Raw genomic sequence first — 17,050 nt, 5'->3', positions numbered from 1 at the left:
AGCTGTTAGGTTTAAATGACCAAAATACTGGAGTTTCAGCTTCAACATCAGTCCTTTAAATGAGTATTCAGGGTTGATTTCCCTTAACAAAGATGTGCTCAATAAAGGACAGAAAGGGTAGGGACCTATCAGAAGCAGACGATATTAAGAGGTGTCAAGAATACACAGAAGAACTGTACAAAAAAGATCTTCATAACCCAGATAATCACGATGGTGTGATCACTCACCTAGAGCCAGACATCCTGGAATGTGAAGTCAAATGGGCCTTAGAAAGCACCACTATGAACCAAGCTAGTGGAGGTGATGGAATTCCAGTTGAACTATTTCAAATCCTGAGAGACAATGCTTTGAAAGTGCTGCACTCAATATGCCAGCAAAATTGGAAAACTCAGCAGTGGCAACAGGACTGGAAAGGGTCAGTTTTCATTCCAATCCCAAAGAAAGGCAATGCCAGAGAATGCTCAAACTACCGCACAATTGCACTCATCTCACAGGCTAGTAAAGTAATGCTTAAAATTCTCCAAGCCAGGCTTCAGCAATATGTGAACCGTGAACTTCCAGATGTTCAAGCTGGTTTTAGAAAAGGCAGAGGAACCAGAGATCAAATTGCCAACATCCGCTGGAATATGGAAAAAAGGAAGAGAGCTCCAGAACATCTATTTCTACTTTACTGACTATGCCAAAGCCTTTGACTGTGAGGATCACAATAAACTGTGGAAAATTCTGAAAGAGACAGGAATACCAGACCACCTGACCTGCCTCTTGAGAAACCTATATGCAGGTCAGGAAGCAACAGTTAGAACTGGACATGGAACAACAGACTGGTTCCAAACAGGAAAAGGAGTACGTCAAGGCTGTATATTATCACCCTGCTTATCTAACTTATATGCAGAGTGCATCATGAGAAATGCTGGGCTGGGGGAAGCACAAGTTGGAATCAAGATTGCCAGGAGAAATAACAATAACCTCAGATATGCAGATGAAATCACCCTTATGGCCGAAGTGAAGAGGAACTAAAGAGCCTCTTGATGAAAGTGAAAGAGGAGAGTGAAAAAGTTGGCTTAAACCTCAACATTCAGAAAACTAAGATCATGGCATCCTGTCCCATCACTTCATGGCAAGTAGATGGGGAAAGAGTGGAAACATTGGCTGACTATTTTTCTGGGCCCCAAAACCACTGGAGATGGTGATTGCAGCCATGTTTGATACAGGATACAGGATGCTTGGGACTGGTGCATGGGGATGATCCAGAGAGATGATATGAGGTGGGAGGTGGGAGGGGGATTCAGGATTGGGAGCTCGTATACACCCATGGTGGATTCATGTCAATGTATGGCAAAACCAATACAGTATTGTAAAGTAAAATAAAGTAAAAATAAAATAAAATAAAAAGACGCTACTCCTTGGAAGGACAGTTATGACCAACCTAGATTGCATATTCAAAAGCAGAGACATTACTTTGCCAGCAAAGGTCTGTCTAGTCAAGGCTATGGTTTTTCCAGTGGTCATGTATGGATGTGAGAGTGAGACTATAAAGAAAGCTGAGCACCGAAGAACAGATGCTTTTGAACTGTGGTGTTGGAGAAAACTCTTGAGAGTCTCTTGGACTGCAAGGAGATCCAACCAGTCCATCCTGAAGGAGATCAGTTCTGGGTATTCATTGGAAGGATGGGTGTTAAAGCTGAAACTCCAATACTTTGGCCACCTGATGCGAAGAGCTGACTCCTTTGAAAAGACCCTGATGCTGGGAAAGATTGAGGGCATGAGGAGAACGGGACGACAGAGGATGAGATGGTTGGATGGCATTGCCAACTCGATAGCTTTGGGTTTGGGTGGACTCCGGGAGTTGCTGATGACAAGGAGGCCTGGCATGCTGCAGTTCGCAGGGTTGCAAAGAGTCGGACACAAATGAGTGACTGAACTGAACTGAATATCGAGTAGTTTGATCTTGCTGTCCAAGAGATTCTCAGGAGTTTTCTCTAGCACATAGTTTGAAGGCATTAATTCTTTGGTGCTCTGCCTTCTTTATGGTCCAACTCTCACAACCGTTTTGACCACTGGGAAGACCATAGCCTTGACTATGTGGAACTTCGTTGGCAAAGTAATATCTCTGATTTTCAACACACTGTCTAGGTTTCTCATAGCTTTCCTGCCAAGAAGCAAATATCATCTGATCTCATGGCTGCAGTTACCATCCACACTGATTTTAGAGCCCAAGAAGGGGAAATCTGTCAGTATTTCCACCTTTCCCCCTCTATTGGCTATGAAATAATGGGGCAGGTTGCCATGATCTTAGTGTGTGTGTTTTTTTTTTTTTAATATTTAGTTTTAGCCAGCTCTTTCACTCTCCTCCTTCACACTCATCAAGAGACTCTTTAGTTCCTCCTTGCTTTGTGCCATTAAAGAAAGATATGTACCATCCACATATCTGAAGTTATTGATGTTTCTCCCCTATCTTGATTTCAGCTGGTAACTCATCCAGCCTGACATTTCTCATGATGTGCTCAGTATATAGATTAAATAGGGTGGCAGCAGACAGACATATCATACTCCTTTCTCAATCTTGAACCAATCAATTGTTTTATGCCAAGTTCTAACGGTTGCTTCTTGACCTGCATGCAGGTTTCTCAGGAGACAAGACAGGTAAGATGGTCTGATATTCCCATCTCTTTAAGAATTTTCCACAGTTTGTTATGATCCATACAGCTTTGGTGTAATTGATGAAACATAAGTAGTTTTTTTTTTTAAATTTCTTTATTTTTGTTTTTTAGAATTTCCTAGCTTCCTGTATGACCCAGCAAATGTTGGCAATTTGATCTCTGGTTCCTTTTCCTTTTCTAAATCTAGCTTTGACATCTGAAAGTTCTTGATTCACATAATGCTGACACCTAGCATGCAAGAGTGTAAGCATAACCTTACTAATATGGGAGATGAGTGCAATTGTTTGATGGTTAGTACATTCTTTAGTAGTACCCTTCTTGGGAATTGGCATGAGGATTGATCTTTCCCAGTCCTGTGATCACTGCTGGATCTTCCAGATTTGCTGACATGTTGAATGCACCACCTTGACAGCATCATCCTTTAGGATTTTGAATGGTTCTACTGGAATTCCATCACATCCACTAGCTTTATTAACAGTAGAGCTTCCTAAGGCCCATTTGACTTTTCCCTCCAGAATGTCTGACTCTGAGTGGCAGACCACACCATTATAGTCTTCCAGTTCATCTGGATCTTTTTAATTCAGTTCTTCCATGTATTCTTTCCATCTCTTCTTGATCTCTTCAGCTTCTACTAGGTTTCTAACATTTATGTCCTTTATTGTGCCCATCTTTGGGCAAAAAGTTCTATTGATATCTCCAATATTCCTGAAGAGATATCTAGTCTTTCCCCTTCTATTTTTTTTTTTTTTCTTCTAGTTTTATACGCTGTCCCATTGAAGATGGCCTTTTTGTCTCTCCATGCTCTTCTTCGGAAATCTGTGTTTAGTTGGATATACCTTTCCCTTTCTCCCTTGCTTTTTGCTTCTCTTCTTTTTTTTAGCTATTTGTAAGACTGCCTCAGATAACCACTTTGCATTCTTGCTTCCCCCCCCCCCCCCTTTGGGATAGTTTTGTTCGCTGCATCCTGTGTAATACTATGGACCTCTATCCATAGTTCTTCACACACACTGTTTACAAGTTTCAATCCCTTGAATCTACTCATTACCTCTGCTTCATATTCATAGTGGATTTGATTGAAGTCATAACTGGCAGGTCTAGTGGTTTTCCCCACTTTATTTAGTTTAAGGCTGACTTCTGCTGTGAGAAGCTGATGATCTGGGTCACAGTCAGCTCTAGGTCTTGTTTTTGCTGACTGTATACAGCTTCTCCATCTTCTGCTACAAAGAATGTAATCAATTTGATTTCAGTATTGGTCATTTGGTGATGTCCATATGTAAAGTTGTCTCTTGTGTTGTTGAAAGGGGTATTCACTATGACCAATGCATTCTCTTGGCAGAATTCATTTAGCTTTTGCCCTGCTTTATTTTGTTCTACAAAGCCAAACTTGCCTGTCACTACAGGTTTCTCTTTAATTTCTGCTTTTGCATTCTAATCTCCAGTGATGAATAGATCATTTTTTCTTGGGGTTAGCTCTAGGAGGTCTTCGAGGTCTTTAAAGGACTGGTCAACTTCAGCTTCTTCAGTGGTTGGGACATAGAATTGTATTACTGTGATGTTGAATGGATTGTCTTGGAAACAAACTAAGATCATTCTGTCATTTTTGAGGTTGCACACAAATACTGCATTTTGGACTCTTTTGTTGATTATGAGGGCTATTCCATTTCTTCTTTGGGATTCTTGCCCATGGTAGTAGATACAATGGTCATATAAATTAAATTTACCCATTCCCATCCATTTTGGTTCATGGATTCCTAAGATACCAATATTTATTCTTACCATCTCCTGCTTGACCACATCTAATTTACCTCAATTCATGGACCTAATGTTCCATGTTCCTATGCAATACTATTCTTTGCAGCATCGGATTTTACTTTCATCACCAGACATATCCACAATTGAGCGTCATTTCTGCTTTGGCCCAGTCACTTCATTCTTTCTGGGACTATTAGAAGTTCAGAGATGATATGTTACCTCATTTTCTGACTTTTAATTGTATAGTCTGATCAGATAACACAGTGACTGCAGTCAGTGGCCCCCAAAAGCTGTTAGAGAACCATTAATCTTAGGATTTATCTCACCTCCAATATGGTTTTACTGATAATAAGCTACGAGTGCAGAGTGAATGCGTTTACAAATCAAGATATTTGAGATTCCAAGCAGAACCAGACTTTCTCTCTGTGAATGTAGGCATTGCCTTGGCTAAAGGATGGGCTAAGCTCTGACAGAGTACAGTGTCTTTTTGGCCTGTTTTCTCTCACAGTCTTTATCCAGGAGAATGACTGCTAAAAAGGCATTCAGGACTTATTCAATGCCTGATGTTCACATGTTATAGACAGACCCAAATTGTCATGTGACTGGACGGAGCTATTATAAAACATCGATTTTTGTGTTTACATTTAGCTCCTTATGGATCAGCATGGAGATTTCTCTGGCAGGACTTGTTCTTTCACATCTGTGGAGCAGCAGTGCACAGATTGTCTCTTTCCCAGAGACTGAGACTGGTGAAGATGTTTGGATAAAAATCAAAGGACTATTTTGGAAACCTTGAAAAAATGTTTAGGGACATCTTCTCTGTGCTAACACAATCATCGATGAAGAAGATGCAGTAGGATACAGAGAAGCTTAGAAATATGTTTGAGAAACAATGGTAATAGTGTTTAGAAGTTCATTGCTAAAATTTGGATGGTTCTAGATATTTAGATGGTTCTGGCTAATGTCGGAGGGGAGTGGTTTTCATAAAAGCACCAGGTGAAACTTTAAGGAAGAACATGAATAAGGAAAAGAGGAAAACTGGAGCATTTATAAGTGTCTCATAGAATCCAAATAACTAAAATATGGAAGAAGTCTGGGGTTATAATGGGAAAAGATTTGCTATATGTGGACCCATCCAAGATATGGTGCTGACTTTTTTTTTTTTTTAACATACCTATCAGCTCTTTTTTTTCTTTAAGAGCCCCATGCTCTGCTTTGCAATATTTGCAGATACCTGGGCTCTTGAAAACAGTGGGCTTCAGGAATCTGTTTGCATGGGATTAAACAAAATTTTAGAGCAGGTCCAAGTATGTTTGATATATATATGTATATCAATAGGCAAGGACTTGGCAACTTTGATTGACCCTAACCTCCAGGGGCCTTTCTTCACTGGCCAATGAAGTCAATTCTTATTTGATTGGCTATGGGGTTATCTGCATGCATTAGCTGCATTTCTGATTTTCCAGAACTATCCAGAAGAAACATTTTATCTAGAAGCTGATTTACTGAAATTATAGTCTCTAGGCTATTTCCCTGTCTCCTTATTCACTGGTTCTGCAGATTAGTAGCTGGAAATTAGAAATGCAAATTCTTGACAAGACTTATCTGAGATTTACCTCAGAAACCCTAGGGGTGGCCTCAAATTGTCTATGTTTTAACAAGTCATCTAAGCAATTCTAGCACATTTCAAAGTAGCACCATCTTAAGGTCATGCATGACCTTCCACCAGCCCAGGTAACACATGGATTGGTTTTAGGGGAAAAACTAGGGGCAGGTGGGCTTCCCTGGTGGCTGAGTAGTAAAGAACCCACTTGCAATGCAGGGGCCTTGGGAGATGCAGGTTTATTTCTGGGTTGGGAAGATTCCCTGGAGGAGGAAATGCAACTCACCTCATTATTCTTGCCAGCGTAATCCCATGGACAGAGGAGCCTGGCAGGCTACAGTCTGCGGGGTCACAAAGAGTAGGACATGACTGAACACACATGCATGCACCAGGAGCAGGTTCATTGGCTTTTCTTTCTCTGTGTCTATCATATTCAGTTCTAAACTTAAAATCCCATATTGAAAGTAAAAACAATTGAGTCTTTCTTTTTGTTCAGTTTTTTAACAATCCTGATTTCCTTTTAGATAGTGTGGTTTCATCTGACTAAGGAGGGGAGAGGGTCAATAAAGAAGAAGTATAGAAAACAAAAAAACTTTCAGATATGACCTCAGCATGTCTTAGGATAATAGATTGTACAGCCCATCTAATTTAATATCTTTTTATTTTTAATAGTTATATCATGTAGGGGGTCATATATCTTTATATAGGCAAAAATGAGCAAAATAAATTTTGCTATGCTTTGTGCATATTCTGTATAGGAGATATTGATAATTAGGATGATACTAGAGATTCCCTTTTATTTTTGTTAGGAGCTCTATTCTTGGTCTAGAAATGGTAAATCATTTGTTGGAGTGCTTCTATACTTCTGGAATAGATAAGAATATAAATGACTCTAAGAATGATCAAACTGAGTGACTATATCTTTGAGGATCACAACTATTTCAGGATCCAAAATAGTAAGCTATAGCTATTAAAAGTACAATAAACAGAATTTGCACTTGTAAGTTGCCAGTTTCTGTTAAAAATATGTCAATGCTTCTTTCAAAGTTGGTGCAATGACTTGTGGGCTTCCCTGATGGCTTAGTTGAAAAAGAATCTGCCTGCAATGCAGGAGACCTGGGTTCAATACCTCGGTTGGGAAGATGCCCTGGAAAAGAGAACAGCTACCCACTCCAGTATTCTGGCCTGGAGAAATCCATGGACTGTATAGTCCATGAGGTCACAAAGAGCTGCACACAACTGAGTGACTTTCACTCATGACTTTCAGTTCAAAATGTTTATGTTCTTACCATATAGGAAAGAAAACCAGCTGTGTTTTTGCATTCAGTATCCTTTACTCTGTCATCCCTGTCTTCTTTCCTTTCTTCCTTTAAACATATTTATGCTGCCTCTACTTTATTAAAATAAGATAGAATGAGATAAAATAAGATTTTTCTCTCTTGAACTCTGTTCTGAGACTTCTGTGTCTGCATCTTCATTGAAAAGTCTTCATGTAAGTTATTTTAAGCTTGAAGAAGGAAGCCCGTATTGTGGAAAGCACATCTTATAATTTTTTGATTCTAAATAACATTCTAGTAATTAACATTGCAGATTTAAAAGCTGCATTATTTTCAAACTGTCAAGTTCAAATTGAAAGCTTGTTTTTAACTCAATAAAGCTTTTATGTGAAAAATTTAATCACCTGCACTTGTTAATTCACAAATATTCAATTAACTAAAGTTTATTATAATAAATACTTATAATAATTTAATTTAATACTCTTAAATAATTAATTTTATTAATTTAATTATTATAACTATTTAAGTAATTTAATTATTATAATTAATTATTATTGTAATTAATATAATTAATTGGTATATGTTCCTAGTAAATTAATAATTTAATTAAATGCCAATCTGTTCAGTTCAGTTTGGTTCAGTCGCTCAGTCATGTCCGACTCTTCGCGACCCCATGAATCTCAGCACACCAGGCCTCCCTTTCCATCACCAACTCCCGGAGTTCACTCAGACTCATGTCCATCGAGTCAGTATGCCATCCAGCCACCTCATCCTCTGTCGTCCCCTTCTCCTCCTGCCCCCAATCCCTCCCAGCATTAGGGTCTTTTCCAATGAGTCAACACTTCACATGAGGTGGCCCAAGTATTGGAATTTCAGCTTTAGAATCAGTCCTTCCAATGAACACCCAGGACTGATCTCTTTTAGAATGGACTGGTTGGATATCCTTGCAGTGCAAGGGACTCTCAAGAATCTTCTCCAACACCACAGTTCAAAAGCATCAATTCTTCAGCACTCAGCTTTCTTCACAGTCCAACTCTCACATCCATACATGACTACTGGAAAAACCATAGCCTTGAAGAGACGGACCTTTGTTGGCAAACTAATATCTCTGCTTTTGAATATGCTATCTAGGTTGGTCATAACTTTCTTTCCAAGGAGTAAGCGTCTTTTAATTTCATGGCTACAGTAACCATCTGCAGTGATTTTGGAGCCCCCAAAAGTAAAGTCTGACACTGTTTCCACTGTTTCCCCATCTATTTCCCATGAAGTGATAGGACCAGATGCCATGATCTTCGTTTTCTTAATGTTGAGCTTTAAGCCAACTTTTGCACTCTCCTCTTTCACTCTCATCAAGAGGCTTTTTAGTTCCTCTTCACTTTCTGCCATAAGGGTGGTGTCATCTGCATATCTGAGGTTATTGATATTTCTCCCAGCAATCTTGATTCCAGCTTGTGCTTCCTCCAGCCCAGGGTTTCTCATGATGTACTCTGCATATATGTTAAATAACAGGGTGACAATATACAGCCTTGACGTACTCCTTCTTCTATTTGGAACCAGTCTGTTGTGCCATGTCCAGTTCTAACTGTTGCTTCCTGACCTGCATATAGGTTTCTCAAGAAGTAGGTCAAGTGGTCTGGTATTCCCATCTTTCTCAGAATTTTCCACAGTTTATTGTGATCCACACAGTCAAAGGCTTTGGCATAGTCAATAAAGCAGAAATAGATGTTTTTCTGGAACTCTTTTGCTTTTTCCATGATCCAGCGGATGTTGGCAATTTGATCTCTGGTTCCTCTGCCTTTTCTCAAACCAGCTTGAATATCTGGAAGTTCATGGTTCATGTATTGCTGAAGCCTGGCTTTGAGAATTTTGAACATTACTTTACTAGCATGTGAGATGAGTGCAGTTGTGTGGTAGTTTGAGCATTCTTTGGCATTGTCTCTCTTTGGGATTGGAATGATTATATTCTTTGCAGCCAAAGATGGAAAAGCTTTATACAGTCAGCAAAAACAAGACCAGGGGATGACTGTGGCTCAGATCATGAACTTCTTATTGCCAAATTCAGACTTAAATTGAAGAAAGTTGGGAAAACCACTAGACCATTCAGGTATGACCTAAATCAAATCCCTTATGATTATACATTGGAAGTGAGAAATAGATTTAAGGGACTAGATCTGATAGACAGAGTGCCTGATGAACTATGGACTGAGGTTCGTGACATTGTACAAGAGACAGGCATCAAGACCATCCCCATGGAAAAGAAATGCAGAAAAGCAAAATGGCTCTCTGGGTAGGCCTTACAAATAGCTGTGAAAAGAAGAGAAGCCAAGAGCAAAAGAGAAAAGGAAAGATATAAGCATCTGAATGCAGAGTTCCAAAGAATAGCAAGGAGAGATAAGAAAGCTTTCCTCAGTGATCAGTGCAATGAAATAGAGGAAAACAACAGAATGGGAAAGACTAGAGATCTCTTCAAGAAAATTAGAGATACCAAGGGAACATTTCATGCAAAGATGGGCTCAATAAAGGACAGAAATGGTATGGACGTAATAGAAGCAGAAGATATTGAAAAGGGGTGGCAAGAATACAAAGAAGAACTGTAGAAAAAAGATCTTCATGACCCAGATAATCACGATGGTGTGATCACTCACCTAGAGCCAGACATCCTGGAATGTGAAGTCAAGTGGACCTTAGAAAGCATCACTGCGAACAAAGCTAGTGGAGGTGATGGAATTCCAGTTGAGCTATTTGTGAAAGTGCTGCCCTAATTTGCCAGCAAATTTGGAAAACTCAGCTGTAGCCACAGGACTGGAAATGGTCAGTTTTCATTTCAGTCCCATATATTGTTACTCTATGCAGTGCTGCAATATTCCACATGTTGCTGTCAGTTATCTTTGGAAACTTTGTTCAGTGGCTCAGTCATGCCAAGCTCTTTGCGATCCTATGGACTGCAGCATGCCAGGCTTCCCTGTTCTTCACCATCTACTGCAGTTTGTTCAAACTCATATCCATTGAGTCAGTGATGCCATTAAACCATCTGATCCTCTGTCATCACCTTCTCCTCCTGCCTTCAATCCTTCCCAGCATCAGGGTCTTTAGAAACATTGCAAAAGGTCAAATCTGAGTGACAGTAACATATTTATTATTTGTTCTGATATTTTTTGTACAATTGAAACATTTCCTAATTTTTAATTAATTAACATTTTGAAGGAATATTATTAAACTAATGGAAAACAAGAAGTTTCACAGAAGCATATTGATGCAAAAATATTCCCACGTCTATTTTCATTACTTTGGAAAACAGTACAGATATAGAATTTATATAGAGAATGATATAGAAGTTTTCTTCTGAATATTCACACATAACCTTCAATTATTTCCTTTTCTAGCCACTAAGTATTTCTACAAGTACAAATAGCTGATGAAAAGAAAGTTTCTCTGTTGACTTTCAAATACTACTTGATAGGAAAGATATTATTAATTGCCTCATATCCCATTTTCCTCGACCCTTTGGAGCTACTTGAAAGCATAAACAATTCCCTTATGTGCCAGTGTTTTTGTCTTCCATTAAATGCTTGCTTCTCTCTGCCTGAAGGCTGCCTCTGGTTCTAGAAGGAGGCCTGACTCACAAGTAGTAACAGGAAGTGCCAGGATGTTGATGTCCCCAAGAACCACCATTCAACTAACACGGGGTAAGGTTTCATGAATTCTTGAACTTTGTGAGGACTGAGCTCTCCACAGTGTTTGTTGGAGGATTCTCATACAAAGTGGAAGGGACTGAGCCCCACTTGTCCCCATGGTTACCTGCCCCATGAATACACCCTTATTGGTCTCCTGCTGTTCCTGCCTCACTCTTCCCCTTGCCATGGTTTCTGTGAATCACTCTCAAATAAACCACTTGCATATGAAGTCTAGTCTTAGTCCTGCTTTGGGGTTATGTGGGAGGAAAAAAGCATTTTTCCTCTGGTTTGGGGCTTATAAATTGGATGAACAAAGGAGGGTTAGCAAGATAAAAATAAACAGAAATTAACACCTGCATGGCACATACATATGGGAGAACTCAGTGAGGAGGAACTCAAAGTGATTATAACTTAAGCTTACATGATATCTTAGCAAAGAATAATAAATTTGTGGAGTATTGATAAGACAATGGAAAGGGACTTTGAGCTTTAAGATTGAAGTTGCAGGGAGGTAAAGATGATGCAGGAGAAGGACATATAACATCCTCAGACACACCCGAGTCCATGGGATGAATGGCTATTTGAGGATCTCTGGCTTCAGACAGGTAGGAATTCAAGAGTGAGTAGAAGTAGAGTGAAAGCAGATTTACTCAGGGAGGCATACACTCCATGGACAGAACATAGTTCATCTCAGAAGGCTAGAGCTGCCCGGGGTGTGGGTTGTTGATTTTTATGGATTGGGTAATTTCATATGCTAATAAGTGGGAGGAATATTCTTGCTGAGGTGAAAGGACTTCTAAGGATTGGGTCACTGTCCAGTTTTTGGCTTTTTATGGTCAGCCCTGGGACTGTCATGGTGTGAATGGGAGTGTTTCTTTAGTATTCTAATGAAGACACTATGACCATACCATGTTCAAACCATGCTTGATGCCATCTTGGTTTTAGCTGATTCGGGCCAGTTTTTGTTGTATTGTGTTTTTCTCAAATGCTGCCCCCTCTCATTCTTTTAACAGCTGTGCCTGGCCCACTTCCTTCCTGTCTCAAGTATATGAGGAAACTAATAGAAGAAGTTCTTTTAGCAAATTTTGTTATGTAGATTCCACTAGTGCCATCTCTGGGCTTAGAGTTCACAGTTGTTTCCAGTAACTAACTTTTGTCTTTCTTGGTAGAAAAGAAAGAGAGGATGTTTTATAAATTTATGTTCATTTTTAAACAAATAGAAGGGCAGAGAGCTTTTCTTGTATCTGCCTCTTCTCAAATGTCTTCAGGTCCAAATATAAGCATACCTTATTGCATTGTGCTTTACTTTATTGCACATGTAGAAGAAATCTATCAGCCCCATTTCCCAAGAGTATTATGTTTAAATTAAGGTATATACATTGTTGTTTTAAACATAATGCTTTTCAATTTAGTATAGTATAGTATAGTATAAATAAAACTTTTATATGTACTGGTAAATAAGTTAACAAAAATCCATATGAGCTCTTTTATTGTGATATTTTCTTTATTGCTGTGGTCAGCAACTGAACCTGCAATATCTCTGAGGTATGCCTGTAATCAATATGTAAGTGTATTTTGAGATGGTATGTCTTGCTACTCTTCAAGGATTACCCTGTTTAAGAAAGCAAAGAAATTTAAGTCTTAGTGAAACTGATGCCTTCCCCCAATTCCCACCAAATCCTCCGTCTTTTCAGAATTATTCTGTCTTTTATCTGATGAAAAATGTTTCTGAGGATTTCTGCAGGAGCAGGGGGCTTGCAGCCTTCTGAGTCAGTGTGCCCTGTAGCCGAAATCCCTGTCACTTTCTCAACACAAGCTTTTAGGTCCTCTGGCTACAATCTTTTCTCACCAGCCAGCTCTGCCCATAATGATCAACACCCGAACAGTTCATCTCTCCTGAAGAACTCATCACATAAGCCTCTTACATTTAACAGTCTTTTACTGAAACTTCAAGTAAATGCAGTGGATTATATAAAAGAACAAGAAATTCCTTAAAATTGAGCATTGGACCTTCCTGTCCTAAAAAAATCCATTAATTCTTTCCAGTCATGGGAAAACCTTGTAGGTTACGTTTGTCTTAATCTTACAAGTTCTTACTCCAGACCTTTTCCCCCTGCCTTCTATTTGCTTGATTCCAAAACCAAATTCCTGCCATTTACTTTGATTAGAAGTTTAGCCCAGCCCCCAATTTAAGTCTTCTGTTATTCTTGTATAGCACTAACTCCTTAAAGTATTTTTCCAAACAAAAGGCTGTCTAATCATGTTCTTTGCCCCTGAGCCACACAAAGCACAGGCAGGACTTTTAAAATGGCATGTTTTTCTTAATATAATTCAAATTATTCTGCCAATTTCACCCTTTGTTTGGAGAAGGGGTACAGCTTAAATATTCATTCTCCTCTATTTCAACCTAGAGTTTGAGGGTTGATATTTATTTTTATTTTAGTTGTATTTAACTGCAACAATACCATAGGGTACTCTTTTATTTATTTATTTATTTATTTATTTATTCAATATGTGGTTAATTTATTATTATTATTTTATTTATTTATTTATTTATTTTTTACTTTACAATGTTGCATTGTTTTCGCCACACATCAACATGAATCTGCCACAGGTGTACATGTGTTCCCAATCCTGAACCCCCTCCCACCTCCCCCACCCCACACCATCCCTCCGGGTCATCCCAGTGCACCAGCCCCAAGCATCCTGCACCCTGCATCGAACCTAGACTGGAGATACTCTTTTAAACAAAATGCTTCAGTGCTTCATATCTTTATGATCTCCATGATTCAGGACAATTTCAGTTTCAAGTGTTGGAAACCAAACTCAACATATCTTAAAGGAGAAGAGGCACAATATTAGCTCACATAATAGCAAAACCTAGGGACAGACTTCGGGTACAGCTAGATCTAGGGGTTTATGTATTTGTAGGACACAGTGTCTATCTTGGTCTCTCAATTTTCTTTCTTCTGTGTTGACTTCATTTCCGTTCATGTCCTTCCAATGTTTTGGCAAGATGATGATGAGCCTGTATCCTGTCAATTTGGAAACCTTGAAGGAAAGAGAGCTCCTTCCTGATAACACCAAAAAAGTCCTGGTATTTTCTCTAATTATTCAAAATGAATCATATGTAAATTTAGAAATCAATGACTATGGCCAGGGGGAGCCAAATAATTCTCATTTCTGGAAGTGTTTTCAGGGTGGGAAAGGTATTGTTTTCCATAAGATGCGATTGTTCTTATAAATGAGGAATGGATACTGAACAAGGTAATGCAACCCATAGAAGTGTTTAATGGAGAGTTTTAAAGTCTGCTCAGAAAACCTAACTGCATTTTCCATTATTTATTCAGAAGAGAAAGGAAAAAAGTGAGAGTTATTATCAAACAAAAACATTAAGAATAGAAGCTTCTTTTAATTGGAGGCTCATTACTAGAAGCCAGTTAATCACAGTTTAGAATGTAGAATTTATCTTGTTCTTTTATATATATATATATATATATATATATATATATATGGATTGCTGTAGTATTACTTATATGTCTTTTGCCATCCTTTGATACCTATTTGCTAGCAGAAAGGAGTACTTTCTATTTTAAATTCTAATTCTAAAGTCACATTTTGAACAGTCAGCCAGAAACTGGTAAAGAAATATGTATTTTTCATATGTCTAGGATGTTCCTGGGTGAAAAAGCAGAATTATTCCTGAGCCAATTCTCTGGAGACGGGTTTACTTAAAAATAATGTGTGAGACTGTGCTTGACTATATTCTTCACAATGTAGAAGAGAGAAATTGCTATGCCTTTGAGATGTTAGGGAAGATTCAATGGAAAAGACAGTTCCTACCTTTAAAAGTAGGTAGAATTTTATAAAGCAAAGGAGAAAAGTATGAATTTGAAGTTTAAATTAAATGATTATCTAGGAACTAATTTCAGAGCTAAATGTGTAAAGTAATAATAAGATTTTTTAATTTATTTATTTTAATTGGAGGCTAATTACTTTACAATATTGTAGCCGTTTTGCCATACATTGACATGAATTAGCCATGGGTGTACATGTATTCCCCATCCTGAAACCCCCTTCTACCTCCTGCCCCATCCCATCCCTCAGGGTCATCCCAGTGCACCAGCCCTGAGCACCCTGTCTCATGCATCGAACCTGGACTGGCGATCTGTTTCACATATGATAATATGCATGTTTCAATGCTATTCTCCCAAATCATCCCCCCCCCTTGCCTTCTCCTACAGAGTCCAAAAGAGTGTTCTATACAACTGTGTCTCTTTTGCTGTCTCACATTAAAGCAGTGATTTCAAACTTTATAATGAATTTTGATGATATATTTCTGTATTATCTTGCCTAAGTATTTATCAAAATGAATTGAATAAAAATAAATATTAATTTATTTTATTAATAAAATATTAATGTATTATTAACTTAAAGCTTTCAGGCTGCGTTATTTTGTAGAAGATTTTAAAACACATATTACTTGAATAGTTCATCATACGACTCTGGACTGGCATCTCTCGAATTTTGTCCTCAGAATGTCTCAACCAATGATGTGTCTTTTAACTTTCTGTTCTTGATCATTAATATTATTTCTTGCCTGGTTATTTGGTTCTTTGGAAAACATAGAACACAAAGTGAAAAGTAACTGAAAGATTGAATCAAATCCTAATCACTGGGTTAGCTATAGGGTCAAACAATTTAGGGTATGCCTACTTTAGGACAACCTACTTTAAGACAAACTCCATAAAGTAGAAAAACATATCATAACCACTGGATTAAACCATAAAATAACTGGGCCTGCATATATCTAGCTATCAGTGGTTCTGATAATTATGTTAGTAAATCCACCTAATACCAGTTTCAAAAGATGGTGATTTCTTTCTCAAATATTTCTGTTGCTGTTCAGTCACCAAGTCATGTCTGACTGTTCGAGATCTCATGGACTGTAGCATGCCAGGCTTCTCTGTCCATCATCATCTCCGAGAATTTGCCCTAGTTCACATCCATTGAATCAGTGATGCCTCCAACCATTTCATCTCTCATGCACTCATCCCCCATGGGTTTCAAGTTGGGTTTAGAAAAGTCCGTGGAACCAGAGATTAAGTTGCCAACATTCACTGGCTCATAGAGAAAACCAGAGAAATTAAAAAAAAAAAAAAATTCTACCTCTCTTTCATTGGCTAAATGACATTCTACCTCTCTTTCATTGCTACAGCCTTGCTTTATCAGCAGCAGAGCTTCCTAGAGCTCACTTGACTTCACATTCTAGGATGTCTACCCCTTCATGGATCACTGTCTTGTCATGGTGAAGGGGCTCGAATAATGCAATGAAGCTATGAACAATGCTATGTGGGCCCAACAAAGATGGATGGGTCATTGGGGAGAGTTCTGACAAAATGTGATCCATTGGAGGAGGGAATGGCAAACCACTCCAGTATATTAGCCATGAATATCCCATGGACTATATAAAAAGGCAAAATGATATGACACCGGATGGAGAGTCATCCAGGTTGCAAGGTGTATGATATGCTACTGGGGAAGAGCTGAGGACAATTAATAGCTCCAGAAAAAATGAAGTGGCTGAGCCAAAGCAGAAACGATGGTCAGTTGTGGATGAGTCTGGTGATGAAGGTAACATCTGATGCTATAAAGAACAGTATAGCATCAGTTCAGTTCAGTTCAGTCGCTCAGTCGTGTCTGACTCTTTGTGACCCCATGAATCGCAGCACGCCAGGCCTCCCTGTCCATCACCAACTCCCGGAGTTCACTCAGACTTGTGTCCATCGAGTCAGTGATGCCATCCAGCCATCTCATCCTCGGTCGTCCCCTTCTTCTCCTGCCCCCAATCCCCCCCAGCATCAAAGTATTTTCCAATGAGTCAACTCTTCGCATGAGGTGGCCAAAGTACCGGAGCTTCAGCTTTAGCATCATTCCTTCCAAAGAAATCCCAGGGCTCATCTCCTTCAGAATGGACTGGTTGGAGCTCCTTGCAGTCCAAGGGACTCTCAAGAGTCTTCTCCACAACCACAGATCAAAAGCATCAATTCTTCAGCTCTCAGCCTTCTTCACAGTCCAACTCTG

The sequence above is a fragment of the Capricornis sumatraensis genome, chromosome 15 (assembly GCF_032405125.1).
Source record: "Capricornis sumatraensis isolate serow.1 chromosome 15, serow.2, whole genome shotgun sequence".
NCBI lineage: Eukaryota > Metazoa > Chordata > Mammalia > Artiodactyla > Bovidae > Capricornis > Capricornis sumatraensis.
This window is presented reverse-complemented; position numbering follows the sequence as displayed.